At 38.6% G+C, this 18,136-nt stretch overlaps 1 protein-coding gene and 1 pseudogene across 1 annotated transcript in view; one reads left to right on the forward strand and one right to left on the reverse strand.

The window, feature by feature from the left end:
• The window catches only part of PTPRR (protein tyrosine phosphatase receptor type R), a 289,941-nt gene that overhangs the window by 96,075 nt on the left and 175,730 nt on the right, over positions 1 to 18,136 (forward strand). The window lies entirely within an intron of this gene.
• On the reverse strand, positions 10,665 to 10,749 carry LOC119543556 (annotated as a pseudogene).

The raw sequence follows: 18,136 nt of genomic DNA on the forward strand, positions 1-18,136 counted from the left end.
GAAGATGTGCTGTCATTTCTTTGTCCTTTCAAAGGAATTGCTGAAGTATACTTTCATTTCAGTGGAATTGCCAGTCATAGGTCATGTTTAGTTATATAAGAAACTGGCAGGTGTTTCTCCAAAATGGCCATACTATTTTACTGTCACCAACCATACATGAGAGTTCTGGTGGACCCACATTCTCACCAGTGTTTTGGTATTATCCATCCTTTTAATTTTATTCATGTTTGTGGGTATAAAGTGTTATCTTTTTATGGTTTTAATTTGCATTTGCCTTATAACTAGTGGTACTTATGGCTTTTTCATGTGCTTGTTAGCCATTCTATATCTTCCTTTGTGAAATGTCTGTTCAAATTTTTTGCCCTTGTTTTTAAAAATTGGGTTATCTTTTTATTATTGAACTATTAGGGTTCTTTATATATATCTGGAAACCAATCATTTGTCAGATTTAGATTTTATGACTACTTTCTCCCAATATGTGGCTTGCCTATTTATTTTCTAACTGTGTGTTTTGATCAGCAGAATTTTTAAATTTTGAAGGTCTAATTTATCCATTTTTTCTTTTATGGTTATGGCTTTCTGTGTACTGTCTAATAAACCTTTGCCTACCTCCCACCCCACCTCCCTCCAAAAAAAAAAGTTGGGGCTTCCATCACCCTGGGCCTCTGATAAGAGTACAGTGAACAGAATGCCCTTTGCACATCAGGGGCATGAGTGAGAAATAATGCTTTATTTTTATAGCTACAGTAACATAGCCTAACTTATTTTAACCAATACATAGTCACAGGTATAGCTGGTTGTTGTGATGACCAGAGAACTCTACTGTTATATAATTTTTTAACCTCAGGCTCTGATGGTGCCTTTTTTCTTGTTTTATCTCTTTGATGGCTCCATTTGTAGACTGAGTCTCGCTGGTCCCTTGAAGGTAATGCAGGGCAGGAGAACTAGCGCTGGATCTGGAGCCAAATTCTGAGATCAAGGTCCAGCTCTCCCACCATCTAACTTTGTGATCTTCAGCAAATCAACCAATCAATCTGAGTCTCAATTTTTTTTTTATTTGTTAAAGCAGGAGGAGTAATATCATAATATCTGACCCAACCTACTCCTACTTTGCTCTTATGAAGCACTTTATAAATTTTAATAACAATATAGAAAACCATTTTGATTTATTAACACCTCATGGGCAGGCTTAACTACCCTGAACCTGTGCAACCCACAACCAGCACCACTGACAGACTGACAGACACAACCACAAAAATCAGGGCTCCTTGGAAGGTTGATCCTGTGAGTCAGAGATCTAGGTATATCCTTACTAGAAAAAGCTCTTCTCAGCCCAAAACAGTCATTCACAGAGAAGACACTTGATGACAGCCTTTCTTGGTTTATTATGCCGAATAATATTACAATTGTCTTTGACATGCAAAACCTCAGAAAGAAAAGCTTAGACCCGACCATAAATGCATACAGATTTCTGACTTTAAATATAGGTAAATTAATGTATTTATTCCCCACATTTACTCTTAGATGCTTCATCATCACACACAGTAGTTTACGAATAGGGTGAGGATTTCCATTCAGGGTAAAGTAGGGGATATGTCAGAAGGTCCTTCCCTACCATTCTTTCTTGAGTAGACACCTTCTCAGACTTCCTTCCAGAAAATCTTATTTGACAGCACAGTATGATTTAGATTCATTCATTCATTCATCAGGTATTTGTTGAGTGTCTATTTTGTGCCAATCACTGATCTAGACACCAGGATTTGGAATAGACAAGTCCCTGCCCTTCTGGACCTTGCATGTTGGAGGGAATCTGATTTTCTGTGCTTCCATAACTCCCCACACATGTCTCCATCACAGTCTCAGTGTACTATATTCATCTGTTCAGAGTATAAGATACATGAAGACAGTCAAAGAACATATCTTATTAGATTTTGTGTCCCCAGTGTCTTGCCTGATGCCTGGAATTTAGAAGATGTTCAATAAATGTTTATTTCCAATGAGTAAATATCAGAAACTAGAAGAGCTGGCTTTCATGTTTAATTCCCGCCCCCCCCCTCCCCCACCAAAAAAGGAGAACTAAAGGATTGGTCACACTACACTGCCAGCAACCACTCATTACCTCATTTTGTGAAAATTGATAATGAAATTAATGTTGCTTTAGGTACTGCCCCGCATCTGTTGACAGACTTAGAGGAGATCAAAGTTTGAATTAATGCAGGTAACCAACCACATTCTTCCAGCTAATAAAAATAGTATGAAGTATTTTACATACAGTATGTGTAAGAAAGTACTATATACTGAGAAATAATCTAATATGGTCAAGGGTAAGCATGAGAGGTTGTCATGCTAGAAATCTGTCCACCTTAGTACAAGACTGTGGTTTCTGTGTGTTGTGAACATGTGCAGAGAAAAATGAAACCCAAATGCATGTAATTCTCCCTTTCCATTTCAAGATATTTTCTTTCCCTACTTATTCCCAAGAGAGGGTCACTTAGACCTAATCCTTGAATATTTTAGCAGTGGGTGTAACAAACTATCCTGAGAAATGTGTCTTCCCAGTAAGGCAATACTAGCTGAGAAATGATAAGGCAAGTAGCAGAAGAGGTGCCAGAGGGGAAGGGAGCAGATCAAGTGGGCAAGAAAAGGAATGTGGAGACAGGGAGGGGTTTTTTAGGGATATTTTCATTCGAGGCTACTGTTACCCTCTCCTCATTTCTAAGGCATATTGTGTACCTTACACTGATTAATTACCAAAATAGATGAGACATGCCTTTATTTATTCATTTGTCACACAAATATTTATTAGATACCTACTTTGTTTAAGACACTGTTATAGTCTCTTGATCTAAGATGGCAGCATAGAGAGGAGTGGAAGCTAAGTAGTCCCCCTGGAACAACTTTAAATAACTAGTAAATAATCCAGAATAACTGCGGGGGGACAAACGTGACTGTTCACTCTTCATACACCAACCTGAATTGGGAGGAATGCCCGAGATCACAGCATAAAATCTGTAAGTAAAAACTGCAGATCCAAATCCGAAGACCCCTCTCCCCACAGCCTGAGCTGCAAACCTTCATGGTGCCAGAGAGACGCTTTCTCCCAGCAAGCAAATATAGCTCAGCTGAGCTCCAACTGGGGTTTTAATTAACAAGTGTGAACTGCTCACTACAAAGTACGAATCCCCAACAAGCAGACAGAGGTTTTGGGTGATGACTGACCTTGGAGAGCCAGAGGGTCACCTCGGACTAGCTATGAAGGGGACTGTCTGTTCCTTTTTCGGCTCAGTAGAGAAAGCCTCAGCCATTTTCAGTTCCCAGTTCTGTAACCCAGACAAGGGTATAGCACAGACAGAGAGAGACCACTGAAATGCTAATGACCTCTGTGTAAGGCATCTATCTTCTCTAAGAGGAAAGGGTTGGGACCCAGCTCTACCACGTGTCTTTCATTCAGAACTTGGGGAAAAAGAGTCACACCTCCTTATACTAGTCAAGAATTGTAGGCTAACAGGCACCACCTGCTGGGCAGAAAAGCACAGTGACCGGAGGCATCAGAGGGTGTACCAATTTTCTAAGACACACCCTCAGGGAAACCGGATACTGAATATTTCTTCCTTCTGGGACCTTAGCCCATTCTGGTCTGGGGAGGTCTGATAGGCATAACCAAGGAGACCATGCCTAGACAACAGAAAACTACAACCTACACCAAGAAAAATGAGGTGATGGCCCGGTCAGGGGACCAAACTTGCACTTCAACTGTGATGCAGGAATTGAAACAACTAATAATAAGTCAATTCAAAAAGTTTAGGGAAGATATGGTGAAAGAGCTGAACTGTATAATGAAAACACAGGATGTACATAAGGTAGAAATTGAAAGTTCAAAAAACCAACTGGCAGAATCTATGGAAATGAGAGGCACAACACAAGAGATGAAAGACACAATGGAAACATACAACAGCAGATCTCAAGAGGCAGAAGAAAACACTCAGGAACTGGAGAACAAAGCACCTGAAAGCCTACACACAAAAGAACAAATAGAGAAAAGAATGGAAAAATACTAGCAATGTCTCCAGGAACTTAAAGACAAAATGAAAAGCAAGAATTTACATGTCATTGGTGTCCGAGAAGGAGAAGAGAAGGGAAAAGGGGCAGAAGAAATAAAAGAGGAAATAATCAATGAAAATTTCCCATCTCTTACGAAAGACATAAAATTACGGATCCAAGGAGTGCAGCATACCCCAAACAGAATAGATCTGAATAGGCCTATGCCAAGACACTTAATAATTAGATTATCAAACATCAAAGATAAAGAGAGAATCCTGAAAGCAGCAAGAGAGAAGCGATCTATCACATACAAAGGAAGCTTGATAAGGCTATGTGTGGATTTCTCAATAGAAACCACGGAAGCAAGAAGGAAGTGGGGTGATATATTTAAGATACTGAAAGAGAAAATCCACCAACCAAGAATCCTATATCCGGCAAAACTATCCTTCGGATATGAGGGAAAGCTTAAAATATTCTCTGACAAACAGACAATGACAGAGTTTGTGAACAAGATACCTGCTCTACAGGAAACACTCAAGGAAGCACTGCAGACAGAAAGGAAAAGACAAGAGTGAGAGGCTTGGAAAACAATTTTGGGAGATAGTAGCACAGCAATGTAAGTACACTAAACAATGATGACTGTGAATATAGTTGAAAGAGGAAGGCTGGGATCATGTGGGACACCAGAACAAAAGATGAACACTAGAGACTGGGACTGTGTAACTCAGGGAGACCTAGGGTGCTCAATGATTGTAATAAAAGGTGCAAATATGTTTTTACTTGAGGTAGAACAGATGAATGTCAACAGTGCAAGGTGTTAAAAATAGGGTGGGATGGGGGAAAATACAATCAATGCAAACTAGAGGCTACAATTAACAGAAACATTGTATTATGCTTCCTTTAATGTAACAAAAGCAATATACCAAAGCTAAATGCATATGGGGGGGAAGGGGGAATAGGGAAAGGGTATGGGACTCCAGGCATTGTTGATGATGTCTGACTCTTTATTCTACTTTAGGCTAATGCTATCTTTCCTTTTGTTGCTTTCCAGCTATCAAGTTTTTTTTGATGTTTGTTTGTTTGTTTTTCTCTCTTTGTCTTGCCTTTTTCTTTTGCCTCTCTGCCTTCTTTGACTCTTCCTCCATCTTTGGGGAAGAAATGTCTTCATATAGAGAGTGGTGATGGTGCTCAAAACATAAATACATGACTATACGGGGAACCAATGATTGTTTACTTAGGATGGAATATATAGTGTTTGAACAAAACCATCTTAAAAGAAATGGGTTGATGAAGAAATCTTGAGGGCACTATACTGAGTGAAATAAGACAGACACATAAAGGCAAATATTGCAGGGTCTCGCTGATATGAACTAATTACAACATGTAAACTCATAGACATGAAATATAAGTTACCAGGATACAGAATGAGGCTAAAGAATGGGGAGCGGTTGCTCTTTATGAGCAGAATGTTCAACTAGGGTGAACTTAAATATTTGGAAATGGACAGGGGTGATAGTAGCATGTAATGAGAATAAGTAACAGTGCTAAAAGGTGTGTTAATGTGGTGGAAAGGGTAAGCTCAGAGTCACGCATGTCACCAGAAGGAAAGCTGGAGGTTAAAAGAAGGGAATGTATAAAGTAGTGAATCTTGTGGTGGGCAATGTCTGTGATTAACTATACAAATATTAGAAATCTCTCTCATGAGCCAGAACAAATGTATGTCACTATAACTAGAGGTTAATAATAGAGAAGCATATGGGGAAAAAATATATACCTATTTCAAACTATATACTACAGTTAGTAGTATTTTAACATTCTTTCATCAACAGTAACAAATGTACTATACCAAAACTATGAATCAATAATGGGGGGGGGGGCATGGTTAGGGTTATGGGAGGATCTGAGTTTCCTTTTCTTTGTCTTTATTTCTTTTCTGGAGTAGTGAAAATGTTCTAAAAATTGAAAAAAAATAATTGTGTTGATGGATGCACAGCTGTATGGTGGTGCCGTGGGCAATTGATTGTACACTTTGGATCTTTGGATAGTTGTATGGTATCTGAACAATCTCAGTAAAAATATATGTGTATATGTGTGTGTGTGTGTGTGTGTGTGTGTGTGTGTGTATATATATATATATATATATATATATATATATATATATATTGCAGTGATGAATGCACAACTATATGATGGTACTGTGAACAGTTGATTGTACACCATAGATGATTGTATGGTATATGAATATATCTCAATAAAACTGAATTTAAAAAATTAAAAAAAATTTTTTTAATAAAAAAAAAAAGACACTATTGTAGGGGCTGGACAGGCATGGACCCTCCCCTCCAACAGCTTACAGTCTGGTAAGATGATTGTAGATAATGATAAATGCTATGAAGTTGATATTAGAAGTTCATGCACAAGAAAGTGTCCAGGGAAGGGTAGTGCTAGCTTAGGCAGGGCTTAAAGGTAGTGCTAGTTTAGGCAGGGGCTGATGTTTGAAGCCTGTCATGAAAAGCTTCCAGAGAAAGGACATGCAGGCAAGGGAAGAGTGAGGGTAAAGGCCCTGAGGTAGGAAAGAGCATGATGTTCACGGAACAGAAAGCAGGCCAAATAACTGGAGGGCAGTTCTTAGAGGGCAAGGCGGTAGACATCAGGTCTGATAGGGCCTTGAGGGCTGTGGCAAGGTTTTTAGATTTTTTCTGGACCTATGAAAGTCAATGGAAAGTTTTAGGCACAAGACTGACATGATCTGGAACCAAGAACTAATGAACTCAGTAAATATTTTGCAATCACTCATATCCCTGAACATTCATCACATCAGCTTATGCTGACTTGACTTTCAAACCAAAAATCAGGGCACATGAATCAAAAAGTTTAGGTGTGCTTATGTGATCAACAGGATGGAACATTTCAAATCAGAATGGTTTGGGAAAAACCTAGGATGGATGGTCATCCTTCTCTATTGTGTTTCGCCGAATGCATCTTGCCATGGGGAATTAAAAGGCTGGGTTTTTAGCTGTTTTAGCTCTATCTGGTTTATAGAAGTTGTTTCCTAGGTGTCATTAAATAGGAATTCTAAGGAGTTCCCAGACAAAGGAGTTGGAGAGCAGATGACTTATTAGCATAAGTTGTTGTCAGTGTTACCACCTTAGGAGATGGGGGTGAGTACCCAACCTTCCCCCTTTTCTCACCTTCCCCATTATTACTGTTGCATTTGCACCCCACGCCTTCTTTCCACACCCTATTAGCACTATTCCATTTCCTCATTAATTGGAGGAAAGGTGTTACCAAAATTTCAGCTTTCTTCTCTATAACAATACAGGATTTCAGTAACACTGGCATTTCTCTCACCTACTTACCTCTTCCTTCCCACCTTCCTTTCTCTCCTCCCTCTTTTTCCTCTCCTCTCCAAATTCCTCCTTTCCCCTTAGAAATACACTCAAGACTTCAGAAAGACCCAGAATAAAAATGCTTAAAATCTCTGTGGTAGGAAAACACCATTTGCAGAAAAGAAGATTGATGATATAAATATTTAAATCAGGGGATATATGCTTACAAGAGCTTAAAATATTTAATAAAAAGAGAGTGTGATACTTTTTTATTCTGAAAATAACTGAGAAGACTAAATGTCAACTATACGGCAATCATATGGGCTTACACTGATATTTTCTATCCATCATCTCGCCCCCCTTGATTGAGGAGCTTTTGTGTGCTAGGCACAATGTAAGATTCTAAGAGAAATATAAGTAGGCAGGACACACTCCCTGCCCCTCAGAAGCAAGCATAAAACCAGGCAGCTGGGACCCCACAAGGAAACACTGTGCATGAGAGACAGTAACATCTCTAATTGCTTTAAAGCATGTCCAGTTTTCTCCTCTCCATTAGCACCAAGCCCAGAGTCATCCATATAGTAAGTGGTAAGTGGTGGCTTCTGCCTCTGTGGAATTATGAGGCGTATGTTTGAAATTGGGTACACTTTGTGTGAACAGCAAGGCAGTATAGCAATTGTGAGTGGTCACTGGGCAGGGGGCGGGGAGGGCAGGCTGTGTGGATTGGAATTCTGCCTCTGCCACTTACTCTCTAGGTGAATTTAGGTAAGTAACTTAACCTTTCTACTCAGTTTCCTTGACTGGAAAGTGGAGTCATAATATTGTCTACCTACTAGGTTTGTTGTGAGAAGTAAATGTATGGAAAGCACTTAGAATACTCCATAAAAACTTAAGCACCGAATGATTTTAGTGATTGTCACTAGTGACCCACTGTCACAGCAGTGAGTGAGAGTCATCTTCGCTTCATCCTTATAGATTGGTGCTTTTTCATCTTTACTCTTACAGAAACACCTCCTCATGGAGGCATAGCCAAATTTTTGCAACCAAGTCCCTGCTTTCTCAGGAGGAAGAGGAAAACAATAGCACTCAGCAGCCAAAGTCACCAGCCAGTCCATGGGTATTCCAGGAAGATTTCCCAAGAAAACCAAAAATTGTCTGTAAACCATGCTCAAACATATATGGTGTAGTATTTTGCACATGTATGTTAGCCCTCAAATGTGGTTTTCTTTAACAGGCTTCCTAGTAGCTTTTATCCATCATGGTTTCTCAGTGAAGATACTAAAGTTTATTATATGGCCACCCTTTATATTTTTTAAACATTTATAGGTGTTATCATGCTCAAAAATTATGTATTCCTTCAATGAAAAAAAATTTTGTTAATTGGCTACCATGTTCCAACACTATGCTAGACCATGTGGACACAAGAGTGAACAAAATATAGCCCCTGAGTCAAAGGGTTCATAGTCAGACAATTCCAACAGATCGTTGAGGGCTGTAGTGAGACTAAGCGAGGGTTGCTGTGTGGATACGGAGGAAGGTCACTAACCCAGAGGCTGCTTCCCAGAGGAAGTTCTGTCTAAGGTTAGGTCCAGAGCAGTATGTCAAGGTTAGAGGTTTCATGAACACTTGTTGAGGGAGGAAGTGTTTGGTCCTCTCAGGTTGGAGAGAGCTCCATCCAGTGCCTTCCCCTTATCTCTCCATTACTGCTGTGCATCCTTCACTCCCTGACCCCTCACAGCCCCGATGACTGCCACCAATATGACCACATAGACATCTGAACTAGGACCCACAGGCCGAATACCATGTTCGACTCATGACGAGACAAATGGATGGAGTAGCCGCTTTGTAGCTAGTCCTGCCCTCTCTCAGCTGCTGTCTGGCTTTGTCTTTCAGCCTGTGAGACTTCTATGTAGGCTTACCTCTCCCCAGCAAGAAACTGTTCCCTGGACAGACAGACACCACCCCCCTTAGCTGAGGTCATGCCTTTATTCTCTCCTGGAGAATCCAGCCTTTACTCTTGCAGACTGTGGGGACTGTAGGGAGAGAGATGAAGCTCCAAGCTAAGTAAAGAGAGTTAGGATGGAAATATAATAAATGCAAGTTTAAAAAAGAAATACCCATAAAATAAAATAAACATAGGGCAAGCCCTGTGGGAGTGTAGAGGAAGGAGCCGATTATTTTGCCACTGGTCAGAACTAGGTTCAGAACAGTTTTTCTGCTAATCACTTTCTCTAGTTTCTATGAGATAAAATGGTCAGCTAGGCTTGATGCCATGATTTTAACTTGAGTGAGATTGGCAGTGTTGTCTAGGTTTCCAGATAGTTGTCATTTCCATCACTGTTCTGCCCTGCCTATGAGCCAATTTGAGGATATATTTCAGTAACTCACCATCCATTTCTTTCATTGTTATAATTGCATTTAATTATTTGCAAGTTTAACAATACCTCTTTTGTTCCCTTCTCTATCTCACTCAACTAAAAGAGGGTCTTAAACCTCTGGGTTATTCTAGCCTATAAGCCATGTTATTTCAGAGAGAGAGAGAAAAGAAGAAAAAACAACTCTGTGTATGTGTGTGTGTATATATATACTTTGTGTTGCTAGGAGAAAGAAAAGTTAAGAGAAAAGGAGATGAGCCCAAAATGATTGGTTTTACTTGAATGTTATTTTAGTTGGATGTAGAGGAAAGGGATTGCACCCAACAATAAAAATACACACATGCAAAATTAGTCTAAAGGAGTCAAGCACTGTGACCTTAGTTTTATTAGCATTATGCTAATGCTAATGAATTAAGAGATGAGAGGCCTTTCAATTATAGTCATAGGAAGTCAGTGCCCTTTTCCTTTGTGGCAATTTTCTAAAGGCCAAAAGAGCATTTTGAAATGCTTTCTTTCAGAGACTAATTATTGACAACCCTGCCTCAGTATTGAGGGATGGAGTCGTTTAATTTCCGGCTTCTGCTTTCTTTCAGCTCATCCCTGGAAGGTAGGGGGAGTTATTTATATAAATGTCTTTGTGAACTGGGAGGGGAAAGGCTCCACAGCTTGCATCTAATTGCATGCAGAATCCTGGCATCTCTTGCTTTCCCTTGGCTGTTTCTCCACCATACATCTGATACCAGAGACATGAAATTATGAATAAACAAGTAATTGGCTCAACCTCCATGCTGCATAACACATGTTTTTCATGAACATTAAAATTCATTTTTCTAAATTTGAGAAAAAATAAACTTAGGTTCTGCCATTAATTTTTACTCGTCTTCCTCCTGGCAGCATGGATTGTTTATTTTCCTGATACAGAAAAGCATAACTCATATTTGTGTGTTTTGCAAACTCCATCCTTTTCTCGGGGAATGCTTTCTGTCTCTACCACTAACTAATACGGATTCCAATTGATAATTCAAATTTATTCAGGTTTATGCTTCTTTCTGTCACATTCTACCCCTCCATGTTTCCTGTTCTCCAGGGTAATTAGACTAGTGGTTCTTGTAAAGTGGCCCCTTAGGTTAAAGTGTCACCTCCTCAATGCAGTCTTTCCTTTGTATTTCCTGCAGCGCCCAGCACCATGCCCTGTATACAGTGCTGCTCGATAAATGCTTAAGTATGTGACTGCTTTCTGGAATGTTAAGATTTATTTCTCTATCAGTATTTGAAATTCTACACATTAACCGAGGAAATCAGACATACCAACAAATATTTTCTAGCTTAATAAATATCCTTTACTACAAAAACATCTGTGTTTGAGGATTTCTGTTCAACCCCATAGCACAGCCTGCAAGGTCTTCCTTGATCTGGCTCCTGACTCCTCTCCAGATTTCTCTAGTATTACTCTTCCCCCTCACTGCCTGAGCTCCAGCCACATTAGCCTTTGCACCAGTTCTCAAGCACAACAAACCTATACCCAGTCAGCATCAAGACATTAAAAGGAGCTATTGTTTTCAACACATGTTTGATGTATGTGGCCAGTTGTGACAAATATATCTGTTGAAAGATGTACATCTCCTTTCTTAGGGGACACAGTACTGTATGGACAATTTGTTTTGTTTTTATGTTTGTTTGTTTTTTTAATCAAACTTTTTGAACTGGCATTTCTTTGGAGCAGCTCTCAGTCTTTTCTTGGCCTATTGAACGTCACTGGATCTGAAAGCATAGACTACAGTGAGGTGATGTCTAATGTTAGTTTTGAGCAAGTAATCCTTCATGGTTTAAATTGTAGATGTTAAGCATTGTCGTGTATATATGCATAAAAGTACTCACTCCATCATAAAGTCTTGGATGGCAGCCAGTTTGCTTCCACAGATGCTGTTCATTTCTCTCATGTTATTTCAAGCTATTTGTGATATTCTTTGCCCCAAATATAAATATGCTCTTTTAAAATTAATTTAAAATTCTTTTTGCTTAAGGTTTCAAAACATAGTTGCCTTTGTTCAAATTCCACAGGTTTAGAGGTCATAAACAAATTCGGAAGTTGAAGTTGATAAAATAAAACTATTATCCATAATCCTTCATTTTGTGTTCTTTTGTTAATCAAATCAGCTTCATCAATCTGCTAATTGCTTTTATAAAATTCTGTTTCTAATAGCATTTGAAAATAAATTGCCTAGGCCCACAGTTTCCAAATGGTTTTGGACCCATGTTTTATCTATTTAAAAAATATTATGTGTCAATTTGTATACCGGTATAGTAGTATTTTATGCATTTTATAAATCTTACTCAAGAGAAAACTCTAAAGAACTGAATAAACACAAATATAAATAGAATTTCTAAATATCTCCTCCTTCACTGCAATGAATCATTTTGCACACCTCTGAAAGTTCTCTTACTACATTTTCCTTTAGCCAGTACTCATGTTCAAGGCTGAAGTATTTTCTGCTTTATTATCTACTTCAGACTAGGTTTTATTGTGTTAACTACTACTAAAGTATATAGACCTGTTTAAAGGTCATTTTTCTTAAGGACTGCTCATTTATTTTCATATTTGCATATACTCCTATGTAAAGGTCATTTTATCTTGGTGTGTACTCATCTGTTTCATATTTGTTTATAAATATTTGTATACCATTGCATAAGTGTTACCTTTTTACTTGTCATAAAGTTTTAGATAAGAAGCTTCAGGTAACATTTGTGCTGGAGATAAAGAGCGATGAATTAAAGAGGTGACTGAACAGAAAACTATTTTTACCATAAGCAATACCACCCGTCCTAGAGAATGATTTCATGCATTAAGAAGATATAGATAACTCAGGAAAGGGCATTTCTTCTAAGTTAGCTGAAATTTAATCTTCAGTGTAATATGTGATCAGGAAATGTGAGAAAAGCAGCTAAATTCTATATATCTGTCTGTCAAAGAATTATAAAATGGTTTCAGCCATAACATTTGGAAGGTAACTAGATTATTCGGTCTCTGAGGCCGGGTTAGTGCTCTTCGTCTTTACATGTCCTAATGTGTTTTTACAGAAATAGGAGCTCAAATGTTTGTTGAATGACTATTAGTTAGATTCATGACTGAATGAAATTTCTACATCATTTTCACAGCTTCAACATTAATAATTTGGCAAAACTAGCAATTTCAACTTCTTAGCACACACAAATTACCAGAGGCTCTATGTTCTCTCTGAAGTTTTGGTTTTCATACTACTAAATCTGTCCCCTAAGGAGGTTTCTTGAATTTGTATTTCCCTCAAAATCCTTTTGCTAATGGTAAACTCAATTATGACAGTCTTTCTTATATTTTAAAACCGTGTGGTTAGGTTATGTTGTATTGTAGTTTTCTTCATGTTTCTTCTACATTGGGTTCATTGAAATTATTGGATCAGTGGTTTTATAGTTTACATTAAGCTTGGAAATTTTCCATATAGTATTTCTTTAAATATTTTCTCTGATTCCCCTCCTCTCTCCTTTTATGTATACGACACATTTGTTAGGCTAGTTGAAGTTGTTCCACAGCTAACTGAGGCTCTGTTCATTTTTCAATCTTTTTTCTCTGTGTGTTTCAATTTGGTTAGTTTATTTTGCTATGTCTTCAAGCTCACTAATCCATTCTTTGGTAGTGTCTAATCTGCTATTAATCCTATTTGCATATACCCCTATATATATGCAGTATCATTGGGCTTTGTTAAATTGCTTTGTTAAGTTTCAAAGTTGTTAAATTACTTAGAAATAGTTGATTCTTTTCAGCTTTGCTTTAAGCTTTGTAAGGTGAGGCCAGAACAGTGTTTATACTAGGGCAAGGGTCAACAAACTATAGCCTACAGACCAAATCCAGCCCATTATCTGTGTCTGTACGTCCCATGGATAGTACTCAAGTGGGATAGCACTATGGCCACAGAAACCAAGCTGGGCATTCCCCTCTGCAAAATTTGAGATCCCAAAGACTACCCCTAGGTTCAATAATTCAAATAATTCACTGGAAGTACTCACTGGAATCAGCCAAGCTGTTATACTCACAATTATGGTTTATTACAGTGAAAGGATACAAATGAAAATCAGACACAGGAGGAAGCACATAGGGCAGGATCCAGGAGACATCAAGCCTCAAACTTCTAGTTGTCTTCTCTGAGTAGAGTTGTACAGTGTCTATTTCTCCCAACAGTGAGTTGTGGCAATACACAATGAAGTGTGACAACACGCAATGATGTATGACAGTACACATGGTTGGAGTATTGTCAGCCAGGGAAGCTTACCCAAGCCTTGATGTACAGAGTTTGTATTGGGGCTCAATCACATAGACATAGTTGACCACCCATGTGGCTGACCTCAATCTCCAGTCTCTGCAGAGATGGAGACGATACCATGTGACCCAAGGCCCCCCACCATAAATCACATTATTAGCACAGCCTATCTGGCATTGCCCAAGGCCCCTAGATAAACAAAATACCTTTATCAGGCAGGACATTCCAAGGGCCAAGAGCAAAGGCCAAATCTCTCTGGCAAGATTAATCCTTTACTGCACACCCTCCATTTCCAGTACCTGCCTCCTCTGTTGCTGGTTGTGCCTCACTACTGTCCAGGACCATCATGGGTTGCCATCTACAAGTTGGGTACTCCACTGTTGACAACTTTAAAGCATCAAGCAGTGGCATCTTAGTCTGGGACTTAGAAACAACAAGTTGACTCACCTCCAGCCACCTGCCCAAGTTAAGATGACTGGGCTCTCTTGGAGGAGAAACAGATGCATCTGGATTGGGGTATCACTGGGAAGAGAGTGAAACTGATCAAGTAGCTAACATCCCCCCACCTATGAGTCGGCCCCCCTCCCCCCACCAGTCTGGTTGTCCTTATCCAATGACTGTCTCCAGTGACTAACAACCAGGCACAAACCATATCCCCCATGTGGGATGACCTATGCCAGGCAAATAGGGTGGGGGGCAGGATTTTTCTCTCTCATTATGTAAATACCTACAAAATATCCTCAATTTTGTTTCATGACCCACAAAGCCTAGTATATTTATTATCTGAAAATTGTGTAGAAAAGTTTGTGAACCCCTGATCTGGGGCTAATATTCCACCTATTACCCTGTATATTATAAGTTTTTTTTCATTCAGACTGTTGGAAATATGAACTATTCCCAGGCCTGTGTGAACCCTAAGGATTGTTCTGCCCATTATTTTCTAGTTTTTTTTTTTTTTTCCTCTCTGCTTCAGGACTTTTTCCTAAATGCAGGACTGATCAGGACTCAGCTGAAGACTTGAGCTGATCTCTGAAGCAATCCCCACCCCACCCCCTGCCTCCCTCAGCTCTCTCCATTCCGTATAGCATACATGCTCTCTTCCTGTCTCTCTCAATCTCCCCTCACTGCCTCTCTCTCTCTCTCTCTCTCTCTCTCTCTCTCTCATACTCTGCCCTGTAAACTCCAACCTCCATGGTCTCCTGGATTCTGAACTCAGGTAGACCTCTGAGCTCTGTTTGGGTTGTCCCTCTCTCCAGGCAGTGTGCTGAGGCACTGGTAAGGCTCACTCATTTGGTTCTTTATCTCAGGTATCCATGTCTTATGCTGCTGGTTGTCCAATGTCTGAAAAATGTTGTTACATGTATACTATCTGGTTTTACATTTGTTTAAGGCAGGAGGGTAAATCAGTCCCTGTCACTCCGTGATGAAAATGGAATTCCTGACTTCTCATATTTCAAGAAACAAACTCTCCACAGTATTTAAGATATTCATGGGCTAAATACAAAGGGGATGGGAAAAAGGTTTTGATAGGGAAATTTCCAATAGGTTCAAGTTTCACTTTGACAACAAAGTAAAACATGCATCTTGAGGTAAGTAGAGTTCTCAGAAGTTTATCCAAAGGATAAGTAGTGGGCCAACAGTGAAATTATTCTTTGTCTTCTAGGAAACTTTGCCAAGAGTGTATACTCTTCATTTAATGCTAATATTCTTTTAAATAAATTGAATATCAACCTTTTAGAAGAAAATTAGGTCAAAAATGTGCCATTTATTTAGGCAATGCACATGGACTGGATGATGCATTTATCTGCTTGGGAAAAAAGAAGACAAGAAGCTTGGTTTCTGCTGCATATACAAAACAAATTTAAGGCAGTATATATTATAGCAAAAAAGACATTGGATAAAGCAGTGGTTCCCAACCCTGATACTGAGTCAGTCAAAGTGCAGCAAATTCTGTCCAAGCGTATTAACATTCTTTCCCCCAGATTCTAAAACTTATAATTAATTTGATACTCAAACATTGATTTTAGAAAAGAAGAATATCTAAAAAATCAACCAATTAAACTGGGAATTGACTTTATAACTCCAGAAAGCAGGGGAACAATTTTCCTATTGCTGATTCTATTAAGTAAAATTTTCCATCTGTTCATGATTTATGGACATGCATCTGCAATAATAATTTAAAAACCATTTAGCTTTGGTTTTATCTATAAGGAGGGCACTCTTCTGAAAAGCATGCATTTCTTATCCCAAGGATGATATTCTTTTGACAGATAAATATACCAAACTGCTTTTCAAGCTACCATCTGAGTTCAGTGTGACAGATTGCCAAGGGAAAAGAAGGCTTATTTTCTTCTTGTCATTAATAGTTAATTGTTATTGCAGTTTCTCAGATGGGAGATGTGGGTTAGGGAAATCATATCCATCCTCTCTAAAAGAGCTACAATATTATTAGACATGATCACATGGCAGCAAATAAACCTATTCCTTGAGGAATTAAATTGAGTGAAGATTTTTTTTTCCTCTCCCTTCTAAAGTACTTTAGAGATCACTTGCTTTTGCAAGCAGTCCACCCAGGATAGTAAATCAATGCTAATGCTTCATGGAAGCTCTACAAGGTTTGCATATGATGTGTCTCTGAAGCTTGCCTTTTGGGGGTAGTGTAGATGCCCATGTGTAATGCTTCATACATTACTGAAGTGTTTGTTCCTTTCATCCACTTTACTGCCAAGGTCTCTTGTGAAATTTATTGGTATTTAGAACAGCATCTTGCAGTATTGTGGGTTAATCTAACAGTTCTGTGATATTTGGGCTTCCCTAATTGGGGAAGAGAAGAGAAGAACGGTGACAAAGAAGGCCAATTAGTGGAGAGAGAAGCACAATTTTAAGTTGTCATTAAAACATAGTATAAAGACAAAGAGGTCACTTTGACAATTTCTACCAATTGGACAATGTATTTTCTAAGGGATTCTTGCCTGAGAGTGAGCTGAACAGATAAAATGAAGTAATGTTTTAAAAACAGGAAAATCTTGATGTAAATATTAGTCAGTGCTCAATGAAATCATTGAAATTGTGCTTTGTTTGCTACTTTGGAATCTGGCAAAGTCCCTAATTCCCAGGGCAATGTAATGCATAATGTTTTAGCAGTAGAATCAGGCCTAAGTGCTTACAGTTATTTGACTGTGAGCAAGTTTCTGACCTGTCTATCCCTTCTGTAGTTACCTCATTGGCTCAGTAGATATGGTAATGGAACCTACTATAGGGGTGTTAGGAGAATTCAGTGACCTAGTGCATGCATAGGGCTCAATTAATGCTGATGTTGTTATTAATTGTCATAAATAGGCAACACAACCTACATTTGCTTCAGTTATCTGGAAATATATAATGAACGTGTCTTGGAGACCGGAATTGCCTGGGTTGACATGCATGGAGACCAACCTCCACTTAATGACGTTGTTCTATTGAGAGCACTTATTTAACAGATATGGCATTTGCAACGTGATAGCATTTTGCAGGCATTTTCCCCTCCAAAAACCACACATATATATTAGAAAAACATACATAATAACTTATTTAATCAAGGAGACTATGAATATCATCCCTGTCTTTATTTTGTTTTTAAAGCTGCCTACAGAATTTAGGTACATGTTTATCAAACTTCTGACATAAAATCCACTTAAAATGGAGATAAAAATATCATATTTCGTAGACATCTAACGTGTATTATAATGTCCCATGTAATTGTTATTTCAGAACATGTCTCTCTGGTCAGTTTTACATTGGTTGGAAGACTATGTAGTTGTGTCCATCAAATGCAAATATCTAACATACATGCTGAAAATACCCTTTTCCACTTAGCTTTTTATTGATGTGAGTTTTTATTATAATGAATCTTCATCTCCCTGTCCACACCATCACTGAAAATCACAGTGACAGCAGAGGGCACATTGAGTTTTTGTTAGATGCTTCACCGCACTTTCACTAATACATGTTACCATTTAAAGGAATAATCACTTAAATCAGATCCTATTTAATGTTGACAAGATGTGCAGTCTTGGAATTGCCAGAATGCATTTCAATTAGGTTTGATTTTCTTACCTAC

Source organism: Choloepus didactylus, chromosome 8 (genome assembly GCF_015220235.1).
Source record: "Choloepus didactylus isolate mChoDid1 chromosome 8, mChoDid1.pri, whole genome shotgun sequence".
NCBI lineage: Eukaryota > Metazoa > Chordata > Mammalia > Pilosa > Megalonychidae > Choloepus > Choloepus didactylus.